We start from the raw sequence: 24,767 nt of genomic DNA, 5'->3' as shown, positions 1-24,767 counted from the left end.
GAAATGCCAGCGTATTTGATCATTGTCGGATCAGGGATGTAAAACTCTTCCTCAACTCACAGTGCTATCCCTACGGAAATATGAATCTTGATATATATAATAATCAATACGCCATTCTTTATGATATGTATGTTCGGTTTTAAATGACCTACTACAACAAAGAAGCTGAGCCTTTGCTATCGAAGCGTGAATTTATAAACCGAGCCCCCCTTATCGTCATCTATTGCTCAAAGCAGAACGAAACATTGAAAACTGGACCTGTGGACATTCGATTGAAATTTGACTCTAACATTACGTTCCCACCACACACTTCTGCCTACTGCATGATCTTGCATGACCGCATTGTTGAATATAATCCGATTAGTGGTACTGTAAAAAAATTGGTATAGGCCAATTTTGAGATAAAATGTTTAATTATTATTATTATTATTGTGCGAATAATGAAAATATGTGTAAGGTTATTTGCTCAATTTAAAATATGATGATCTATTTCCATTATTATGTATAAGCTGAAAACAGAATGTAATTGTTGATAAATAAAATAAACAAATATTCAAAGCATCCGACCGTTATTTTTTGAAACGTTCACCCCCAACCATACGATAAATGAATAAAATAGTTGCCATCTTGCTGCGAGCATTGGAAACATCACGCAGAGTCGATCGATGGAATATCGATTGATCGATAATGCGATGGAGGGGGCGCCACATACCACGAACCTGCGGTAACACCCGGTAACACCAAACTGTCGGTAAGATCGGAGATAACAATTTCGTCGGTAAAATGTTTACCATCTAACAATGAAAAAATGTGTAATGTCTGCTCATCCGACGGTGAAAAAATCAAAATGGCTGCTCATTCCACCAAGCAAAAAATCCCATTATCAAACTGTCTGACGATAAAGAAATTCAAAATTGCCGCTCACCGACTAAGCAATAATCGGAATGACCCCTCATCTGACTAAGCAAAAATCAAAATGGCTGCTCATCCGACTAAGCAAATAATTCATTGTCAAACTGTCTGTCGGTAAAATCGGGTGAAAATACTGATGGCGCCATCTATGTTAACGCTTCAGCCGGTAACAATATCGTGGATAAGGCTTACCATCGCGGTGGTAACATACCGACTGTCGGTAAGGAATCGGGATACACTGTCAGTACGCCGCCATTTTGTGGTCCAGAACCGGCGTATCTCTACTACTTGAAGACATCATTATCACATCGAAAAAAAGCATGGAGCCCTCTATCTCCTTCCGTGATAACGGGCATACAGACTTGACGGAAAATTGGTATGGAAGTAGAATGGCAGATGAAGAAGCGAAGCATTTAAGAATCGTGCAGGCACCTACAGACATAATTACTCAGGATATTAGATCTGCGAGTAGGTATATGAAATGAAGCATTACCCAGCGTCAGATGCTTTTTGGCTGATGTCGAGACTGACGTTCCTGATTCTTTAAAAGCTCTTCTTAACATAATCATCATGAGGAAGAAAAAAGGAGATGAGAATAGATAGAACGTGAAGCTTATCACTATTACATACGCAATAATAGCCGTAACTCGGTCAAAATTCTTCTTTTCGCCTCTCCAAATCGGCCTTGGAGGGTTCTTGAATAGAAAGTATGGCTCCAGAGATCTTTTGCAGGTCCTCTCAAAGCTTTGGGAATCTATTCTTCGTACGAGGAATCGCTAAAATTCGAGACGTCAGCTTTATTCCACTTTCAGGAAACAGTGATGGAACTCTCGTTTTTCCAATTCATATTCGACAATGCAGACATGAATATTAATACCATTAATGGTTTGAATATTATCAACACGTTAGGTGGAATCTAGTGCGTAACTCCCTTTGGTACTGTTTCTTCAAATAGAAAAATCATGAAACTGTCAAAAATTCCACGTGCTCATAACATGGGACAATTCGGTATTGTGCTCTTAAGAACATTCCATAAGTATGGTAATGAGAAATTGACAAATATAAATATAAAAAACTTGAACGAAATCTAACCAAAATCACTGTACTGTACTTACCGTTCGTCAAGGCACCTTCGACTAATTATAGCACAATATGTACCATTCTTCCCGTCGCAGCTGAGAATTGCCCGTTATTAGGTCAAAGTAGCTGTTTTGTGACATTTGATCAACCGCTTTGTATAAAAGCTTGAGACATAATAACTTCTGCCATTGAAAACTCCGATCTGAGCAGTGTCACTGTCAGACTCGATGGCTTTCATATTTTGATGTTCTTTATGGGTTCAATCGGTTACGTTATGGGCGTGAGTGGATTAAACGATCTCTTCACTATTGTACATATATGCGGCTGCATATACAGAGAAAATGTTGATTGGTCATACCTACGCAGGGCCTTGGAAGCACATGTTCTAGCTCATGTAGCTCTCGCTAAAATTATTTTATCTATTGTAGATTTTACTAAAGATGAACATGTAGAGATAGAAGACGCTCTCAAAGATATCAATAATCCTTTATGTTTAATTGAGCAGGTTCGAAGAAGAAAAACTCGAGAGCACAATACGCAAATTTACAGAGACGTTACATGGACTTGGAAAAAATGGTTCAACAGCCAAATTCTGAGGGCCATATTTTCACAAGGCGAGCTTGTTGAAACAGTTCATCTAACAAGGAAGGTATGCCAGGCCGAACTCTCCGATTTGATTTCTTTTGTAATATGTTATAGTGGACTGAAAACTAAGCGACACGTATTTTTTTTTATCGGCTATGAAACACTTTAAGGGGGTGAAACCACCCTTCAAAGTGAGGCATGTCAAGGGGCGATTTGGCAGTTTCACCCACAAGAATATAATACTTCTTAACCGATCTAACTGGAAGAGTTTTTTCATGAAGAGAAATAAAAAATGTATTTTGATAAAAAAAAAAACAATTATAATTAACCCATTAACGCTCAAAATGACACTTTTCATATAGTCATGTTTGACCGATTGTCAACAACGCTAGGACAATGGGATTTTAATAAAAAATGGGTGCGTGTACTTATGTACGCGCGTGAGAAGTTATACTTCTTTGGCATCATTAAAAAATACACAACATGTCAAAATCTTCTGTCACACAATGATAAAGAAAAGAAATATGTAATAAAAAACAATAAAACAAATAACGGATGTCTTACATTATATTTAAATAATCTATTAAATTTTTGTCACGAACTTTTTATTAAATGTTCTATTAAATTTATTTCTTTATTTTGTAAATATTAAAAAACCAATAATAAATATTCAACATTGATAATTTAATAATATTTAGTATTAATTATATTAAATAATGATATTTTAATTTATATCAATAAATAATACATACGGATAACTAACCTCAATTATATTGGAGCACTTGAAAAAGTATTTTAGCACAATTTTTTCACTAATATTCACAAATTTTTCGAGACTTAATGAATTCGGTTGAGTGGGCAACTTCATCCTGTTAATTTTGTGTTACAGTGATGCGCGCGCATCTTGAAATTGAATTCGGTTGAGTGGGCAACTTCATCCTGTTAATTTTGTGTTACAATTTTGTGTTACAGTGATGCGCGCGCATCTTGAAATTTCACTCTCATCAGTTTTTCATAACGCGCCTAAAGAAGTGTAACTTCAAAAATTGGTACCCGACTATTTTCAAGGGTGCTCTTTCAGAATATCGAGGTTAGAAGCCATGAAAATCAGATTTTCTATGGAAAATTTGCAATTAAAAAAAAAAAACAGGGAAACTTCGGTGTAGTTTTTTTGAAAATCTATTCATATCGAACCTTTATAATACTCAAATCAGACTCTTTTCTGCAAAAATCGTGGAATTTTTATCTGTACTTTAAAAACCTATTGGTTAGGAATTTTTTTTTATCAATTGTTTGCAAAATGGAGGCTCGAAAAGGGTGAAATGTTACGTAAAAATCAAATAATGGTTTCTTGCTTGATTTCTCGAGCTAATTGTTATATCTTGGGTTCAACTTTGGATATAACCTTGATTCAGTGTTTGAATTTCGAAAATTATGGAAAATTAAAAATGGCGGATTCAAGATGGCGGATGAAATCATTGAAAAAACGTTATTTGGCGCTAAAACTTTGTTCCTAGGGTTTTCGGGCTCGCTGATTACGAATTTGAGGTCAGTTTTGAAAAAAATACAAAATGGCGGATCCGATATGGCGGACCGAAAATCAAAATTACACGATCTTGTGCAAAAAATCGCTCTCAGAGATTTTTGGGGTTCCCTGATTACGAATCTGAGGTCAGCAGTAACTACCCCCGAACGCTGTTTATTTTACTTATTTATTATCAAAAAATCGTAAAATTCGAGTCTAAAAATCTGAAAAAAATATACAATTCTTACGAACTCGAAAGAAATGTGACGTATAATTGGATTTCTTCAAAAAAAATACTGGAGAGGTGGATTGGAGAGGAACTATCCTTGAACGCTGCTTATCTTACGTTTACGGGAGAAAATGGTCAAATTCAAGTCTAAAAATCTGAAAAAATATACAACGTGTATGAACACGATGGAAATACGACAAATATTTGGATTTTTTCGAAAAAAAATATTGGACGAGTCAACTACCCTTGAACTCTGTATATCTTGCGTGTACCCGGAAAATGGTCAAATTCAAGTCTAAAAATCTGAAAAAATGTATATCGCGTATGTACACAAAAGAAAATTTACGTGTTTCTTGATTTTATCGAAAAAAAATTACTCTTTTAAAATTTTTTCTTACTGTGTCAATGCGTAAATTTCTTTTTTGTCCGCTTTTCCAGAAATCTAAGGCTCTTGATTAATAATCATACAATACATGTTCTTCATCTTTTGTACACTTATTTGTAGGTGGCACAGGCTGGATAAGTGAAGTATGCACAATGTCATCTTCTATTATTTGGGCATTAGTATGTTTGTATGGTTCTTGATACTCTAGGGATTCTTTAATTGTCATTTCCACGCCATTAATTCATTCATCGGGGCCAATAAAATATCTTCGATGTTCTCTTTTAATTCAATTCCCCTTCGATTTATCGGAGTCTCTTCTATATTTAGCGATTGAAATACGCCAAACAAAAAATTGACGACATTTATAGGATTTACTTTCATCTTCAGTATTGCTGAAAAAATGTGTTGTAATAACTCGAATAATATCCCTCTTATTCCTAAATATTGGTACATAAGGAAGTTGAAAAAAGCGACAAGGGCAGACGAGAGACAATAAAAATTCAATTTATTTTCACGCGTTAGAATTTTGATATTGTTATTCAATATTTATAATGCAATGAATTTAATACTCAGTTGGCCACCGTGTTGTTTTGTTTATTGAACACACCTTCACATTGCATCAGAAAAATGACATTTATATCCCACAATTTTTAAATATTAATTTATAATTAACCAAGAAAAATGTTAATTTACTTGTTACAGACATCAAAAATAAAACACCAGACAAAACACAATAATATAATAATAATATGAGAGGAACCTGATTTTCAATTACTAACAATAAACAAAAAACATTATTTCAATTCGTCTCTTTAACCAACTTATTTCTATGTTACGTCCCAGCCGATAATTATGGCTGCACCCTCTCTGTATCGTAACCTACCGACGTGCAATTATCGTAAGCGAGCACACATGGTCATACCATAGCCTTTAAGAACCATATAGATATAGATTTAGTTATCATCTTGGTGTGCAATGATCTCGCACCGACAATCGTTCATGTATCATTTTCATTTCTTTGTTTTATATCTTCAATTTCAACTCAGACTCGCGAACTCTCACTGACCAAACTTAAGGAACGCGAGAGAAGACAGGACGAGAAGTTTACAAAGTGTCATTCTTAGAATTCAAATTTGCATTCGTGCAACTAACTATCTTGTCAGTATTGCACCAATTGGCCTCTTCAAGACCAATCGTCTTGCACTGACGTAGTCAAAAACCAACCAGGAGTCTCTTCCAGACCTCCCACTATTCAAGATCCTTTTCGAACTAGACAGTTGCAAATTAGAATCAGTTCAGACATCGGAAGAAACAGAACCAATTTAGACGTCAAACCATTGCACACCTCGAAATCAAAAACGTCAATTATCATTCAGTCATAGAGCACTCATCTTCAGAAGCTTCGAACTTTAGAACAGCTAACCAAGTGAATAACACTAAAAACCCATATCTCGAAAACCAGTCAACGAACATATTATATTTAATAAACGTGTATTTTGAATTAAAGTGTGTGTAGAGCGAGTTATTTCAATCACGCATAGTGATAGTTGGCACGACCCACAACAAAATTCCAAACCCAGACAGGCTGCACGAGAGATTGTAAAGGATTTCTCGGGATGTACTTCCCAGAACGTAACATCTATACAAGAATATCTTGTCGAAAACTTGAAAAACTTACAAAATCTTTAACAGTTTTCTGAATGAGAAATTTATGATTTCTACACATAAACTCATATACAATATTGAATTGTCTCTAAATACGAACTGCTCACTTTGACGTAGCACTGACTGTGCAGAACTCACAAATAAAACTGAAAACATGAGCTACTTTATCGAAACAACCAATTTACAGTGAATATTTCCACCCTTGTAGAAGCAAATATGTTATCTTATGTACAAATAGTTACGTTGATAATGAAGCTGCTGATGATGAATAAGACGCAATATTGTGTCATGCTGCGATAAGTTACTCTTGAAGTGGTATTCTACTCTAGAACCTTTAAAAATTCGAATTTATTATTTTCATTTTCTTACAGTTTAAGGTTCTGGTGTAGAATGTCACTTCAAGAGTACTTTATGGCAGCATAATACAATATTGCGTCTAATCCGTTATCAGCAGCTTCTTTGTCTGGGGACACTGTCTTTGTTCCCGACTTGTCTTCGTTCCCGATGATCAATTTTTAAGCTTTTGATGATACAGTCAGAAAATGAAAAAACGTTAACAATTGAAAACATTTTAGAGGTAGTTCCGTACAATATTTATTTTCGAGAAAATCCAAAGATACGTCTTATTTCCTTCGTGTTTATACGCAATATATATTTATTCAGATTTTTAGACTTGAATTTGACAATATTTTGCATAAATGTGATTATATTTAGGGCTGGCTCACCGCCTTAATTATAATTGTTTTTTTTTTTTTTTTGATAAAAATACATTTTTTATTTCTCTTCATGAAAAAACTTTTCCATTTGGATCAGTTAAAAAGTATTATGTTCTTGTGGGGGAAACTGCCAAATCGCCCCTTGACATCCCTCACTTTGAAGGGTGGTTTCACCCCCTTAAAGTGTTTCATGGCCCATAAAAAAAAATACGGGTCACTTAGTTTTTAGTCTACTATAACATATTACAAAAGAAATCAAATCGAAGAGTTCGGGCTGGGATACCTTGCTTGTAAGCGGAGAGAACCAGAAATTGGGGATAGCACCTGAAGACAGTACACAGAATGTTGCCCTATTTTCATGCTAGCGGTCACTTTTTATACGCCAAGTCCGCTCAGCTGTATCTGCAAGATATGCTCGATCTGGAGACGAAGATGTATCCCATTCAACATAATCGCTTTGTGACTGAGGATATTTTACAATCAGGTGTTTGAAGAAGTTCTGATGTGGCATTTGGTCAGATATAATAATAGAACAGACTCTTATGAGGTTTATGAAATCAACTGGTGGGCTGACGCATGGTCGAGGCATCATCGACAGTACCCTGACGAAATGGATCCTGGCAATGCAAGTTCTTGGGGAAGTATCACAGAAAATTAAAATTTTTTGTAACGTGTCCTTTACTACTTTTGAACAGTACGTAGATACTAGAGTATATCAGATATCGAGAGACGCACAAGTTGTGAAAAAATTTGAGAATTGGCTATCATCGCACAATCCCTTCCCAATCAATTGCGAAATTATGTTGATCAGCACAGGAATGCAGGCAGATGAAAAAATCAATTCTTACACAGCTGCACACGAAATCGGTATGTCTTCAATGGCAGCTGTCGTCGGCGGTAACCTTGAAGATGTTAAATATCAACGCAAAAAGAGAGCGGTTTCCCTTCGAGCAGTTAACTCGTCAATGAAAATAAAAAATGACGTTATTCCGGATGACTCTACATTAATTTTCCAAAGAATCACAATTTCCAAGAATTCGGAAGAGGATTTACAGTAATACTTTCACTTTAAATTAGCTCCCTACCTGCTTTTACTGTTTGATCAAACAGGGATACGCAAGACCAAAAAATCAGCGATATACAGCATGTTTCCTCCTGTAACTCATTTGGTCGACCATGGTAACGTGGTATACGTGATAGACGATGGTTTATACTACTCCATCGTATTGTTTGGTACCAATAAGAGAGTTCTCCGACATCTTGTCAAAGTACATACAGTATGTTGAAAAATACTAACAGCCACAATAGCGTGATTGTCTTTGGCAGTTGTCCCGATGACGCTAAAACAAGAGCTCGAAATCTGCCGAACATCTCCGTAGATCGCATGGGCATGCTACTGTTAACGTGATGTTTGACGAGACGATGGCAGTAACTATGCCACAAGATAAATTTCTTGTTAACTACAAGAACAAGAATTGTCTCATTGGTATATAACGTGACAAGCTTCAGGTGGCGGGATTTACTGTAAAGCAGGCTGTTGAAGGCGCCGGTAGTCTCATAATATAATCAGTACCATGATTGGATTGTCACAAGACACTGTTAACATGACTGGCTTTGTGTGTATCAAATGTTCATTTAAGGAGACCAGCAAAAGGAAGAGACAAGAGCGAAATTTACTTTGCGAAATCACTCAAACTTTCGGAATAAGTTGCGGAGTACATATTTTTCGTGCACGCCTTCAGCAGGTGCGACACAACCTCACCATTTTGCAGGCAGGGCAAACAATAATTCGCAAATCTACTCCAAAAAAGTATGACTTTACGAAAAATGATTACAGTATTCCAAAGATGCAAATGATTCTCCGGATCTCATCGTGGCAGTCGGAGAATCTGTTATCATATCAGTGTACGAAATGAGTAAGGATATGTCATTGAATGAGTGAAGGTTTCGATGCTTCACAAAACCTATATCCAAGAGTGCTTAAAATTTCGCATCTTTGCCTCCAACCGAAGCAACAGCGCGGCAACATCCATTCAGAACCTACCATCAGGTTCAGCAATGGTATGGAATTGAAAAAAATTCGGCTAACAAAAATCTGCTAATCAAAACTGCCATGTCATGCCCAAAAGAAGAAGATTAAATTGAATTCTACCTCAAGTCATAAGTTGTTAATGAAAGCAACAATAAACGAAAATTCTTCACATTTTAATAAAAATTCTATAAATAGTTATGAAAATGTACCGAGGATGTAATGATTTTAATTGTTGCAATCACTGTACTGGTAAAAAGTGGAATTTGATAAGTATAATCGATATTTTCTGTGCTTGTCAAAAATTGGTCAACTTTGCGCGGCGATTGCTCCGAAAGTTGTACCGAGATTATGTATAATACAGTTTAGCGCAGGTCGAGGGGCGAGGGAGACTCTGAATGTTGTGAGAGTGTAGAAAAGAATCTAAGGTTTGGAGGACGTGACATCTTTATGCAAAATTTATTGTTTGTATTAATTTTTCTATAATTTTTTCAAACACGTTCTTTCGAAAAGAAGACATTTAAAAGTTCGGTACAGAAGAATTATAGTTACTAAAAATTTACCTTGTAACACTGACATTGTTGAATCAATCGAGCTGGCGGCTATACATTAATTGTTGGACGGTCCAATATGTACAAAAAGTATACATAAATACACTAGTCATTAACAGAACTTCATACTTACTCCAGGAATAATCTGCCGAGCCTATAATCATACATTACGCGCTGTCGTTCCCATGCCGTGTGGCACACCCCTTGTGGTTAGAGACTCCTTGGTTTCTTGAAATATCATATATCTTATACATAGTATTGAAGTTCGAAACCAAATTTCGGATGTCCGGATGTTCAGAAAGTGACATCACCCAAAATTTTTTCTCAATTGACGTCACCGATCTATAGTAATCGTCAACGACGAAAATCAGCTAGCCGAATTCCTCAGTCCGGAAACAACCGCGCAGTAGAGAGGACGTATGAGAATCGCACTCCGCGGATTTCGAGTACCAGGTTCTCCAGCTCTTGGATCCCTGCGCTCCAGGTTCACTACCTGGTGAAACACGACTTCCAGGACAAGCACTCCGTAGTTCCTGCGCTCCCGGTCCGCTACCTGCTGCAAATCGATATCCAGGACGAACGCTCCGTGGTTCCCGCACTCCAGGTCCGCTACCTGGTGAAACTCGACCTCCAGGACAAGCGCTCCGCAGTTTTGGCTGTCCGGATGCTGGACCTGGGGACTTTTGACCTTTCTGAGTAATTTTTTGTGGTTTCTACGCTCCAGGTCCGCTACCTGGTAAAACTTGACTTCCAGGACAAGCGCTCCGTAGTTCCTGTGCTCCAGGTCCGCTTCCTGGTGGATATCGACTTCCAGGACAAGTGCTGTATAGTTTTGGCTGTCCAGATCCTTGACCTAGTGACTTTCGAGCTTCAGGACTAATTTTGCTTAGTTTTGGCTATCCAAGTCCTCTACTGGTGTATCTCGACCTTCAGGACAAGCACTCCGTAGTTCTGAGTGCCCACGTCCTTTACCTGGTGATTTTTGACCTTCACGAGTAATTTCCCGTGGTTCCTGCGCTCCAGGTCCTGTACCTGGTGGATCTCGCCCTCCAGGACTCGCGCTCCGTAGTTTTGGCTGTCCAGGTCATTTACCTTGTGGATTTCGACCTCCAGGACTGGTACCCCGTAGTTACGTTTCGTTGAAATTGTTGCTTTACATTCAATATCTATTACCAACGTTATCGACTGGACGTCGAGATTCACTATGTAAATTATTGTGTATGTATTGTAACGTTCTGGCGAACGTCACGAAATAAATACGGGTTCGTGAGCTTAATTAACGAATGGCAAGTAAGTGTTCTCAGTTTAACGTCCGAAAAAAGTCTGTTTTTACAATACCTCGGTTGACGCAGCAACCTTATTCATTTTATGACATATGAAGTTGTTATGTATGAAATAAGACGGGACTCAGCGTTATTCCGTTATCGATTGTTTATTTCGGAGCGGTGTTTACACCGACGCTCCCGAGACGAGACTGGTGTCATCAAGCTCGGGCAAGACCCACAGGTCTTCGTAGTTTGTAAGAATATAGATATATAGCAGAAGTCTTACATGTCTTTTATTTGTGATGACTACTAGCTCCGTTGAAAGGGAGGTAAAACGGGCGATTTCACGCTTTGTAACAGTATATTACGATACATACGAGTAAAATTATTAGGTAGTGAGTTATATTTTAACGTTCTACGAATGTAAGCTAAACTAACGACAGTAAGGCTTTATCCAAATGAGCACAAAAATCAGCTGTACTAGGCATCCCAACCTTATAGCAGCTTACTCAACTGAGTTAATGATAGTAGTGAGCGCATAAGCACATCTTGAATTGTGTATTTGCACAGATGTGTGATAATGTATTGATTAACACATATTACCCATTAAACAATTCTCAAGCAGCTAGGGTGTGAGGTATCTGGTGAATCTCGTATCATCTGGTAAAACACTGACGAGTAAGCGAGCGCAGTGAGCGCACGAGCACAAAGACCAGCTATACTAGGAATCCGACCCCGAGCGAGGGTTTTAAAGCTAGTATATTTTTAAACGTCTATGCCAAATTTTAACTACTTTGCAATTTTCTTCTTTATTTTGGACAATTTTCTTGTACGAAGGAGTCAGAACGGAATGCAGTCAGTGTTTCCCTGATACGATTGTAATTCTCGAGAAATCTCCTGATTGCTATACCACATCTAGCCCTAGTAGTATTCTGAGGTCAGTCAGCTTTCAGGTCACAAATGCAGACACAAAGTGTCTACTTCCACATTTGACTGCTGGTCTGACATCAGAATCTCCATTATTCGAAATCTTGCATAAGGCTGGTGTCAGATGGTAAAAAGTCGCTGTCAGATACGGTTCTATATTGACTCTATAGAAAGACTTTCCGCAGAGTCTTCTTAAGTTTTTGCAATTGAAGGCGACGCTACTAGAAGTGAACGATTTGACCAATGGATAAACAGCGATTTTGGTTGTAGATCGCTTCATCTCTTTGTACGCCAGTGAGTCGTCCAAACATCGTCGAAGCCCCATCGAAACAATGTCCTCTTACGTTATCCGTGCCCAGATTCAATGTTATAAACATAGTTTGAATTGTCTTGAATAACCTCTCAGCAGTAACGTCTGGAGGATTGAACCTACCCAAGAACAGCTCCCGAATTTTCAGTGTTACTGGATCAACGTATCGTATGGTCAAATAAAACTGTTCCTTCCAAATAGGCTGGACTTAATTCTCGCATTAATTGGCGTTGAATGGAACGGGCCATTGTTTAAATGATCTCATTTTGTATGTCACAGCTAATTCACTTATCCCTCTTCTGTAAGCACTGTTATAGACTGAATCCATGTTACTGTTAATATCTTTAATTGTAAACAGGATTGTGGACGAAAAATAGAGACGACGGAGTACATGGAGTACGAACAGTGCAACGTAGAAAATTTTATTATAGTGTAACAATGTGACCAATGGCTGAATATAAAGGTTACTTAAAAGACAGATTGGCGTGAAATAATGAACATCCCTGATCCAAATACGGCTACTAACCATTTGATTTCGTTAATTCAAACAGTCATTCGAGAATCTAGTTTTAAAAAAAAGGGAAATAAACTAAAACCTAGAAAAAGTTGGATCACTCCAGCAATAATACAATCTACTCAAAACAAAATGAAACTATATAAATTATGGAAAGACGAACCAGAGAATATAGATTTGAAATTGCAATATACAAATTATGAAAAAAGGTTGAAAAAAATTATACAAACTGCTAAGAACTCTCACAACAACCAAGAGCTGTACGCTAAATTGGGGGACAATAAAAAACTATGGAAATTCATCAATGCAAAAATAAATGGTAGTAAGAAACGAAAGAATAATATTGATTTTTTGAATGTAAATGGGGTAAAAGTAGGGTCAGAAAAAGAAATGGCAAATAGTTTCAACAATTTTTTCAGTACGGTGGGAACATCCCTTGCAAAAAAAATAGTAGCACCAGAAAATCCGATCAGAATGCCTAAATACAACTCGAAAACAGCGTATATAAAACCCACAAGTTGTGGAGAAATTTTCAACACCATCCATGCCCTGAAGCCTAAGGCAGGGGGCGTAGATTGCATAAAAATTACTGTTTTGCAACACATATCCTGGTTCATAAGCCAACCGCTAGAGCACATTTTTAACTTGTGTATCCTGCATTCTGTCTGGCCGAAAGCACTCAAAAAAGCTGAAATCATCCCCATACATAAGGCTAGGGATAAACATCTTGTGCAAAACTATAGACCAATCTCACTTCTGTCTAATATTGCCAAGGTTTTCGAAAAGTTGTTGCACAAAAGACTTTCCAACTTCATCAAGGAAAATGAATTGATCGCTAGCATGCAATACGGTTTTAGACAAGGCAAGGGCACAAAAGATGCGCTGGCTTTCGTCACTAATACACTCTATCAAAATATAGACAAAACGAATGCCACCATTGTCACTTTCCTGGATTTGGCAAAGGCTTTCGACACCGTAAACTTTGAAATTTTGTTCAGGAAATTATACAGATACGGTATTAGGGGAAAGGCATTAGACATTATCAAAAGCTATCTGACAGATAGAACGCAAGTTGTAAATTTAAATAGCACCAAAAGCAAAGAAACAAAGGTTGAAATGGGAGTGCCGCAAGGTTCAATTTTAGGGCCACTGCTTTTTGTTATATACATAAATGATATTTTCGATGAATTGCCACAAGGATGTATTGTTTCTTTTGCTGATGATACTTCGATAATTAGCACCGACTCAACTTGGGAGCAAGCAAGACTCAAAATGGTGAATTATTTAGATAAAATTGGAGACTGGCTCAAACATAACAAACTAACTTTAAATGTAGAAAAAACTGTGTTCATCCCTTTTGGGGCTTATCAAGTCAGCATTCCGACAGAGTTCACAATTACCATTAACGGTATGGAAATAAAGAGAGTACAGAGTACAAAGTACTTAGGGGTTATCTTTGATAGTCATCTCAGGTGGAATTTTCAAATAGAGCACATTATTAAAAAAACCAGATATTTGCTCTATGTTTTCTGGAGACTATCGCATTTCGCTCATAAAAAAATTCTGGTAATGATGTACCATGCACTTTTTGGAAGTATAGCTCACTACGATATAATAGCATGGGGTGGAGCATACGGAAATGTAATGGACTCTCTTGAGAGGGTCCAGCACAGACTATGGAAGATAATTGCACGAAATAATGCTGATTTGACGGAACCTCTAAACATCCGCGAGACTTACACATTGGAGTCACTGCTATATCATTATGACGACTTGAAAACCAAATACACCCAATCGGGGAGCAATACTAGAAACAAAACCATTGCTATACCAAAGACCTCCAAAACCATAGGCTTTAAAAATCATGTGATTCAGGGAATAAAGAGCTATAACAGACTCACGCATGAGCTGAAAATATTAGAATGTAGTAAAAAAAATATAAAGAGGCAAATAAAAAGCTACCAAATATCACAAAGAAACTACTCAAGCACCGAAAAACTACAACAAAAATGATCATTTTATTTTATATTCACATTATATTTTATTATATTATTATTATTATTATTGATAAACCTTCTTAGTTATATCTTAAATAACTATTTTGTTATTTTTTTCTTTATCTACTTTCGCCAGTCCTGCGCACAGACATGCTAAATGTCTCTGCAGGGTATATATTATTGTCCTTGGGACTATTAGTCTTAAGTCAAGTATGTATACGATGTAAATTGCTGGTTTAAATATACTAAATATACTAAATATACTTAGCTAGCCTAATTAGGTATAGCCTAGTTAGGTGTTAATTTCAACAACCACGATATCAGCACTGGCACGTCCAAGAACCGTTTGAAAAAGCTGAAGGAGATTCCCTTCGTCGCGTGCGTGGTCTCGAATTGCTTAATTAACAACTCAATAACTCCGTTAATAATTATCGTACAACATGTTTTTTTTTTTTAGAACTATGCTATTTTTTTCTCAACAATTCGAATCTGTAATTAGATTCTTAATACTCATAATATTTTTTTTCTTTTGGATTTTAGTCATATTCTTAGGAAATATTGCTATAAATAACTATAGATATATAATATCTGTGAATTTTAAGATGAAATGAAATTAAAAAAAACTTAATTACGGTGGTGTGAGTATGTATACAAATATATATATTGTTACAAAGGGTGAAATCACCCGTTTTGCCCCCTTTTTAATGATCTAGTAGTCGGCATAGATAAAAGACGTTTATAAACCTCTTATGTCTTAAAAAGAATAAGGTTGCTGCGCCAACCAACATTATTGTAAAAACAGTCTTGTTTCAGACTTTAAATAAGAAACATATATCTTGCATTAAAAGCATTTTTCACGATATTTTATTCCCGCTCTTGATTTCTTTTGATTCGATAATAAGTAAACTCGCGGATCCATATTTTATTAACGTAACGCCTAAAACGTTACATTTGGTGTCAGAAGCGGGATCTTGAGTTCTTATTAATTGAGTCAATTCAGTGCGCGAACTTTAATTATGAGTAGCAGTCGTTTGACGCGCTCACGTCGAAGAGAAAGTAGCGGAGAAGAACCTTTCGTTATGGAGAATCCGCGGGTCCCTGAAACGATTCCATCACCTTCAGTGGACCCTCTTTCAATTCCTTCGACAATCTCTCAAATTGATCTGTTAAAGATCTTAACACAACAACAAGAAGCGGCAAGACAACAACAAGAAGCGGCAAGACAACAACAAGAAGCGGCAAAACAACAACAAAAAGCTGCTGCTCAACAGCAGCAACAACTAATCCAGCTGCTTCAAGAGCAACAGGAACAACGGAGGCGAGAAGCGGAGGCTCGAGAGCGTTCAGAAGCTAATCTTCAGGACCTTCTTCGGACGACTGGAGAGGCTCGAGAGCGTTCAGAAACTAATCTTCAAGACCTTCTTCGGACGACTGTGGCAGCTCTTCAGTCCGTTCATGAAATGAGTGGCACTGGAGAACCGGCTGTTACACCGCAGGGTTCTAGAGTCGCTACTCCTGTTCCCTCTCCTGTTCCCTCGCCTGTTCCTGTTCCCGTTGTACAAGAAATCCGACATCCAGGACGAATCCAGGATGTTCGAGATTCAAGGTCCGTGCCTTTTATTAGGGGAGTAGTTGAATCCCCAGTTTGTAGAAATAGAGTAAATAATGAGGTTGATTTTTCCGAGCCTCTGTCTCAGGTTCAGCCTCAATACTCTCATTTGAGCCAATTAAATAATTCGAGACTTCCTGGGGTTATTTCTCAGATTTATGACAAACCCTTTTGTCCTTTGAAACCGCCAATTTTTGATGGAAAGATTCCATGGGCGGAGTACGAACGTCAATTTAATACAATTGCTAAACATAATCAGTGGGACTCCGCCATGAGGGCCCACAGCCTTGCTTCTTGTCTTCGGACGCCGGCTCTGAATGTTTTAACGGCATTGTCCGAAGAAGAAATTTCTGATTACGAAAAACTTAGTTCTGCACTAAAGTTAAGATACGGAAATGACCACTTGACGAAACTGTACACGGCTCAATTACAGACTAGGAGACAAGGACGAGACGAAGACCTCGCGTCTCTTAGCCAGGATATAGAACGGCTTTCACGTGTAGCATTGCCAGATCACGAGCCGTCTCGTAATTTATTAGCTACTCAAGCCTTTTTAAATGCAATTAGTGATCCAGAAATTAAAATGGCCGTTGGAACATCGGGCCTCACTTCTCTGCGGGAGGCAACGGCCAAAGCCCTCGAGGTGGAGGCAATGAGAAAGTAATATTTTGGGCTGAACAAGCTTCGTCGGATTGAGGTGTCTGAAAGCGCCTCAAAAAGGCGAAGTTTTGATCACTCGGAGGAGTCAAAACCTCAAAATTATAAAAATAAAAATAATAATAGTAATTTTAAACAAAGAAATCGAGGTTCTTTTCAAAACCAGCAAAACAAGCGTATAAATAAGAACGCGGTCATGACGAATCAAACCGGCTTGACTTGTATATTTTGTAAAAAAACAGGCCACGACGCCAATCATTATTTCCTAATTAAAAAAATTAGTGGAAAACCGATGCAAGGCTCCAATTTAAACTCTTATAACTGGCGTAAGAAAAACATAGAAATAGGGGAAGCAAATCCTCAATCGAGTTCTTCAACAGGAACTTACCCAAAAAACTAGTTTCGGATGATTTGTCAGGGCGAAAATCATCGCAGATTGTTAGAAGTGAACGCCCTCTTAGAGAACAGTTTTTAATTAGAAGTCTACGACAGTCTGGTCTTTACGCGCGCGGTACTGTAAATGGCGTCGATTGTCTGTGGGTAATAGACACGGGCGCGGAAGTAACCGTAGTTCGATCGGATCTCTTTAAATCCGATGACCAGATTGTTCCCTCTTTATCTCTGCGAACAGCCACTGGAGAGACGACCCCGGTTTTGAGACAGGTTACTGTCCAAATTAACCTTTTTGGGTGTATCGACTCTCCACATAAGGTTTTTATAGCAGATATAGAGGATGAAGGTATTTTGGGAATAGACTTTCTTACAGCTCATAACTGTGTTATCTCGACTAAGAGAAATTCACTAGCTTCAAACAATCGCGAAATAACTCTTTGTACAAATAGAAATGGAATTTATTGGACTCCTCCTAGAATTAGAGAAATAGAACTTTCGGAGGATGATTTGCAACAACATTTTCCTTTACATTTACAGAGCCTTGTTAAGAAATCTTCGATTTCGTTAAATTCAGCTCAAGTAGAATCGTTTAAATCTCTTTTGCTAGAATTTATAGATTCTTTCGCCAAAGATAGTGGTGATAAGGGCCGATGTACTTCTGTCAAGCACAAGATCGACGTCGGAGAGAGTTCACCAATTAAACAAGCTCCTCGAAGACTCGCTCTCAACGCCCGAGAAGAGGTGAAAAAGCTTGTGGAAGACATGCTAAAGAACGATGTTATTGAACCATCGTCTAGTCCCTGGGCCTCACCAATCGTCCTTGTTAACAAAAAGGACGGATCCAAACGATTTTGTATCGATTACAGGAAGCTGAACGATATAACGAAGAAGGATTCTTACCCTTTACCCAGAATCGATGAGACACTCGACCTGATAGCTGGTGCAACTTGGTTCAGCACCATAGATCTTCAGAGCGGATACTGGCAGGTCGAAATGGATCCTCTAGATAAAGAAAAAACAGCTTTTGTTACGGGTTTAGGAGGATTATGGCAGTTCAAGGTTATGCCGTTTGGTATGAGTAATGCCCCGGCTACCTTTGAACGAATGATGGAGGCTGTTCTCCATGGGCTCACTGGCAAAATATGCCTCGTTTATTTAGACGATATAATCGTTTTTGGCAAGAACTTTGAAGAAGAAGTTCAAAATCTCAGACAAGTTTTCGCTAGGTTGAAGCAAGCAGGTCTGAAAATGAGCCCGAAAAAATGCCATCTGTTCCAGAAAGAAGTAGGCTTCCTCGGACATATCGTTTCAGCACAAAGTGTGAAGACCGACCCATCTAAAATAGAGAAGGTTTCTTCTTGGCCGACACCTAAGAATAAAGAACAAATTCAGAGCTTTTTAGGCCTTTGTACGTATTACAGAAGATTTGTAAAAGGTTTCGCTAGTATAGCTAAACCTCTCCATCATTTGACCGGAATCAAGATTCCTTTTGACTGGACCCCGGAATGCGAAGAGGCTTTCAAGAAATTAAAAGAAAATCTTATTTCTTCGCCGATTTTAGCTTATCCAGAGGTCGAAATTCCTTTTATTTTAGATACGGATGCATCTCTTTCAGGAATAGGCGGGGTTTTGTCACAAATTCAGGGAGGTCAAGAGAGAGTGATAAGCTATTTCAGCAGAGTTTTGAGCAAAACCGAGAGGAATTATTGTGTCACTCGTAGAGAGCTTTTAGCTGTCGTTAAGACTGTAGTACATTTTCACCATTATCTGTACGGAAGGAAATTTTTGATACGTACAGATCATGCTTCTCTCAGGTGGCTACTTTCGTTCAAATCTCCTGAAGGTCAGGTAGCTAGATGGTTAGAAAGGCTCCGTCAGTACGATTTTGATATTCGTCATCGAGCAGGAATTCATCATGGAAACGCTGATGCTCTCTCTCGAAGACCCTGCGAGGAAATGCCAGAGTGTAAACAGTGTGCACGATTAGAGAAAAATCGTGACCCCTCTCTTATAATACGGAAGATTTCTTTCGAAAATAACCAGGAGGAATGGAGAAAATCACAACAAGAGGACGACACTTTGAATCAAGTGAAGTCTTGGAAAGAAGCAGAAACTCGCCCAGACTGGCAGGATATATCCTTAGCCGAGTCAGATTTGAAAATTTATTGGGCTCAATGGGACTCTATCCTTTTAATTGATGGAATTTTATACCGGAAATGGGAATCTGCAGACTTGAAAGAAATCAGGTGGCAACTTTGGTTCCCAGGTCACGAGTTCCAGAGATTCTTGCTCTTTATCATGATTCTCCTGCAGGCGGACACTTCGCGTCAAATAAAACTCTGGGCAGAATTCGCAACTTCTACTTTTGGCTCCGTTGCCGGATGGACGTTGAAGATTGGTGTCGAAGATGTTGAATCTGCACGGCAAAGAAAGGACCTCGAGCGAAGGGACAAAGCTCTCTTCAAATTTACAACGTGGGAGCTCCATTTGAAAGAATAGCGATGGACATTCTTGGACCTCTCCCGATAACCCATTCTGGAAATAAATATGCTTTGGTTATTGCTGATTATTTTACTAAATGGCCTGAAGTGGTTCCTCTCGCTGATCAAGAAGCCTCTACTGTAGCACAGGCATTCGTTAAAGAATTTATTTGTAGACACGGAGTTCCTCTAGAACTTCATACTGATCAAGGCCGAAATTTTGAGTCAACCTTAATGAAAGAGGTTACTCAGATTTTAGGGGTTAGGAAAACTCGTACAACTCCTTTGCATCCGCAATCTGATGGCATGATAGAGCGTCTGAATCGAACTTTGCTACAATATTTGTCGTCCTTCGTAGAGCAGAATCAGAGAGACTGGGACTCCTGGATCCCTTTCTTCCTCTTATCTTACAGATCTGCGATTCATGAGACGACGAAGCAGACGCCAGCCCTCATGCTTACTGGAAGAAATCTTCGACTTCCGTCAGATTTGGAAAAAGGCCCTGTTCCTGTGCAAAGACAACATCAAACAGATTATGCCTTTTTATTACAACAACGTTTAGAAGAAATTCATCACTTTGCTAGGAATAGAATTTCTATGGCTTCAGATAAATTAAAAACTCGTTATGATATTCGAGCCAGAGATTTAAAATTTAATCCTGGAGATTCTGTTTGGCTTTTTCAACCTCGAAGACAGAAAGGACGATGTCCAAAGCTACAAAGAAATTGGGAAGGCCCTTACTTAGTGGTTAACCGGATAAATGATGTTGTTTATAGAATCCGAAGATCTCCTCATTCGCGTCAGAAAGTGGTTCACTTGGATCGTCTTGCTCCATTTGAAGAAGATCAACCTGGAACAGTCTCTTCAAGACCAGGAACGTCCTTCGAGGTTAGATCTTCAAACGAACACCCTTGACGACTGTGATCGATTTGGCCTTCTTTACAGTCGGTCATCGATTGGGAGAAGAATTGACCTTTCGGAATTCATTTGAGTAAAACTCGACCGCTTACGATTATTATTGAAGGAAATATCGGATGCGGAAAAACAACTTTCACCAAGAGGTTTTTAGCAAATCGCCAGGTCTGTACACTTTTAGAACCTCTTGAAGAATATCGAAATGTAGCTGGAATTAATCTTTTAGATTTGATGTATCAAGATCCAGATCGTTATTGCTATTATTTTCAGCATTTCGCTCAAATGGTTATGTTAGATAGACATCTGCAGACGACTTCATTGCCTGTAAAGGTGATGGAAAGATCGATATTCAGTAGCAATTGTTTTGTAGAAGCTCGTCGAAGATTAGGTAATTTTCGCGACTTCGAATCACATTTATTGACAAAAAATTTTGATCTTCTCATTCGCTCGTCTGAGCTCAGAGTAGATTTGATTGTTTATTTGCGAGTTTCCCCAGAAACTTCTTTTGCTCGAGTTAGTTCCCGTTCTCGTGAGGAAGAATCGAGTATTTCTTTAGAGTTACTCAGAACTATCCATGAGGTTCATGAAGATTGGCTAGTAAAACAAACTTTTTCTTCTTTATCGGCTCCTGTTTTGGTTATCAATGCAGAATCCACAGCCGACCAAGTTTATTCTAGTTTTTGTTTTGCAATGACACACGGACAAGGCTAGAGAAATTTCTTGTTTGGCGTTTAAGGGATTTATTCAATAAGAAACTTTATTCTAATTTTAACAATCAATGTAATTAAAAAAGAAAGTAACGAGTAACATTTTTAATTTTTTTAATTTCCTCTTTCACTTTTTCGCATTCATTGCACCTACTCGTCCCTCTTTTTGCAACGAACAGACTTTGGCCACAGATCCAACATTTAGCCTTTTCTTCGTGGAATGTGAGGTGAAAGGATATTATATGGTCCAGTAATTTGGGTTCTGAGCTGTTTAAAAAAAAAATGTTTTTATGTTTTTTATAATTTATTTGTGTTATTCGATATGATGAACTTACTGGAGGATGAAGCAAGATTCGCAAGAATAATCCGTTCTGGCTTTTTCTTGAAATCCTTCTAACTTGCCACATGACATTTCTTCCCATTTTGAATCAAGAAAATCACAGATTTCTTTTTCTGAGAGATCTTCGATATTACCCGGGAGACATTTGCGTGATAATGCTCCCGCATTTAGGGAAATATGTTCTTTTGAGTTCGGGTTCATGATGTGTGCTTTTGAGTGGTTCGGCGGAATTGTATAAGGATTGTCTTCAATGACTACTTTTCTTATAATGATTTGTTATTTCTGAGTTGCTAATCAATTTGAAATTTGTTTTCTTCGATTGTTTCTTTTTAGAAACTTCTTCTCAGAATTGAGTTTTGTGTCAGATAGGCTTTGGTTTATTAATGTGAAAAGAGCCACGATTATTTTTCGAGGTCGATGAGCGATTGCTTGATTTTCACATTTTATTAACCTTAAGTGTCAGTTTTTGTGAGTACTTTTTCAGGTTACTTGACACAGCCTTTTCCCATCCGATCTTTCTCCGATTCCTGAAGATGACTGGTGGTCTAATTTTGAAGAAGGACACAGAAATGAATCAGATAAGATCGTTTCTTTTCTTTTGAATACATATTCAATTTACTTTATTCAAGTATTCTCCCAAATTCACTTAGTGAATTTTAATTGTTATACCACCACTCACATTTGTCCTTCCAAAACTCTAGGGTGAGCTATTTCTAAAGAAGATTAGGATCAGTCACCCATCTATTTCCCTATTTCCTGTGAAAAGGAGTCTGTTTTTTTTATCCTGTTGGGTCCTGGAATTTTCGGTTCCCGCCTCGATGTTTTCACCCGAACCTGTTTCGTTTGGGCAATCCTTCATGAAGAAGATCGGATTTCTTTTCGACATCGATCTGGACCGTTGCTGTTAACTTTGAATTCATGAAGCCACATAACACTCATTAACACTGACCTTTATAAAACATGGCACATAAATATTTGAGATTATTTAACGCTCAACTATCTGCTCAAGGTTTTCTGTGGTTTACCTTGAGACTGTGGGCAAATGCCAGATAGTAAAAAAGGGAGTTCTTAAATTTTTAGAGCCACAGCTCCAACTCACCTTTGAGCACTGACTACTAGAATACTTTATAGTTGTTTTATCTTTCCCGAGTCGGGATGACTCTTTTCCTCGGGGGGAGTAGAAATGTAACGTTTTAGGCGTTACGTTAATAAAATATGGATCCGCGAGTTTACTTATTATCGAATCAAAAGAAATCAAGAGCGTGAATAAAATATCGTGAAAAATGCTTTTAATGCAAGATATATGTTTCTTATTTAAAGTCTGAAACAAGACTGTTTTTACAATAATGTTGGTTGGCGCAGCAACCTTATTCTTTTTAAGACATAAGAGGTTTATAAACGTCTTTTATCTATGCCGACTACTAGATCATTAAAAAGGGGGCAAAACGGGTGATTTCACCCTTTGTAACAATATATATATGTACACTTTAACGGGTGCGGTTTATCCTGGGCCACAGCCTATGTGATAAACCCGTTATTCGAGTGTTCTTTGTCAATTTTAATAGATTTATAAGGAACCCCCCCCCCCCCGCCGATGGGTAAAAGCTGGATCAGCTTATCAGACTCAAAAATCCTTGATAATCGAACTATACGGACTTAGGTATCACCAAAGCCGCCTAGGAATGTGAACAAACACCTCCGCAGTTGCTCCCTCAGGAAAGACAAGGGCTTGTAGGCTGTTGCTTCAACTGGAGACAAGTGAAAGAAAGCGTATGTCACCTGGTCGGAGATACGGGTTTCCCAGTACTCCCTTCTAATCGTGAACTCTGAGTAAACAGAGTCGCCTGCCTATATTTTGTTGTGGGTTATTGACCCAAAACCTCGCTAACCTTTCAGACCAGGGAAATCCTTGGCTGACTGTTGGTTTTATTTCCCTCCCCTTTTCAAGATAAAGTTATGTATTCGAGGAATGCGTCGACAGCGAGACAGACGAATGCATGCTTAACTATAACATAAGTTTAATAGCGATCAATCCAGATACAATGGTCTTTGTCTAAAGACAAAATAAGGTTTTACAAAATATAACCGTAGAGAATAAAAATAGAAAAATAAACTTAAAGAAATAATAAAACTAACAGAATTCGTCGGTTCTGCTCCTAAATCTCCCTACAGCTCAAACGTTTTATATCTTTTCTAACTCTTTAGCAGTCCCGGGCTATCGTGGACTCTAATAAACAATATCTTCCCTAATATTGGAACTAAGCGCTTTGCTTGAGGTTCTTTTCCCTAAACTTGAAGCTAAATTCGATAATGTTCTCTAGGCGAACAACATTTCTTTTCAATATGACGCAGCTCGGCGCTTTGCCGGTCAACTGGTCTAATAACTTTGATTATCCTTCTACTACGTGACGCAGTTCGGCGCTTTGCCGGACAACTGGTCCCCTAACTGTGACTACCCTTCTACACTGTGACGCAGTTCGGCGCTTTGCCCGGCAACTGGTAACCGCTCTTCGCGGTGCTCCAGTTTTATACTCTTCCGGAGCTGTTGTTGGATGATCCTACAGACGTCATTTCCCTATTTGTGTGTCCTGTTGTGGGTCGTCGTCCTGGTATGCGTTGGTCAGCGTCCGTCGTCTTTGTTTATTATTTTGGATGCTAGCAGGTCATGGTCGCTATCGATGGTCGTCTTGATCAGCTGTCTGTGTCAGTTGTTGACATGTTTTGCGTATGTCACGGGCACGGTTGATATTGATGCGATTTTGAACAGCTGTCCGTTACAATACATATATAATGGAAGAGCGAGAGAGATTCCAAGCGTTATAACGGGTTTTTGCTTTGAAATATGTATTTTCCTCACGTGGATGTATATATATTTCTATACACAATTTCGAGCGAAAAAAAATATGTATGGATATTTATGGTCACATGTTCACCATTATTTTATGTATTGTAACATTAAATATAATTGACGCTTAA

The 24,767-nt window shown here is 38.1% G+C and overlaps 1 long non-coding RNA gene across 1 annotated transcript; it reads right to left on the bottom strand.

The window, feature by feature from the left end:
* Positions 1-18,110: 18,110 nt before the first annotated feature.
* Positions 18,111-18,492, bottom strand: LOC124293844. The gene is made up of 3 exons (XR_006903716.1): positions 18,444-18,492; positions 18,250-18,351; positions 18,111-18,168 (listed from the first exon to the last, which is right to left on the bottom strand). It is a non-coding gene; the product is annotated as an uncharacterized LOC124293844 (long non-coding RNA).
* Positions 18,493-24,767: the final 6,275 nt, after the last annotated feature.

Source organism: Neodiprion lecontei, chromosome 4 (genome assembly GCF_021901455.1).
Source record: "Neodiprion lecontei isolate iyNeoLeco1 chromosome 4, iyNeoLeco1.1, whole genome shotgun sequence".
NCBI classification, from domain to species: domain Eukaryota; kingdom Metazoa; phylum Arthropoda; class Insecta; order Hymenoptera; family Diprionidae; genus Neodiprion; species Neodiprion lecontei.
This window is presented reverse-complemented; position numbering and strand designations above follow the sequence as displayed.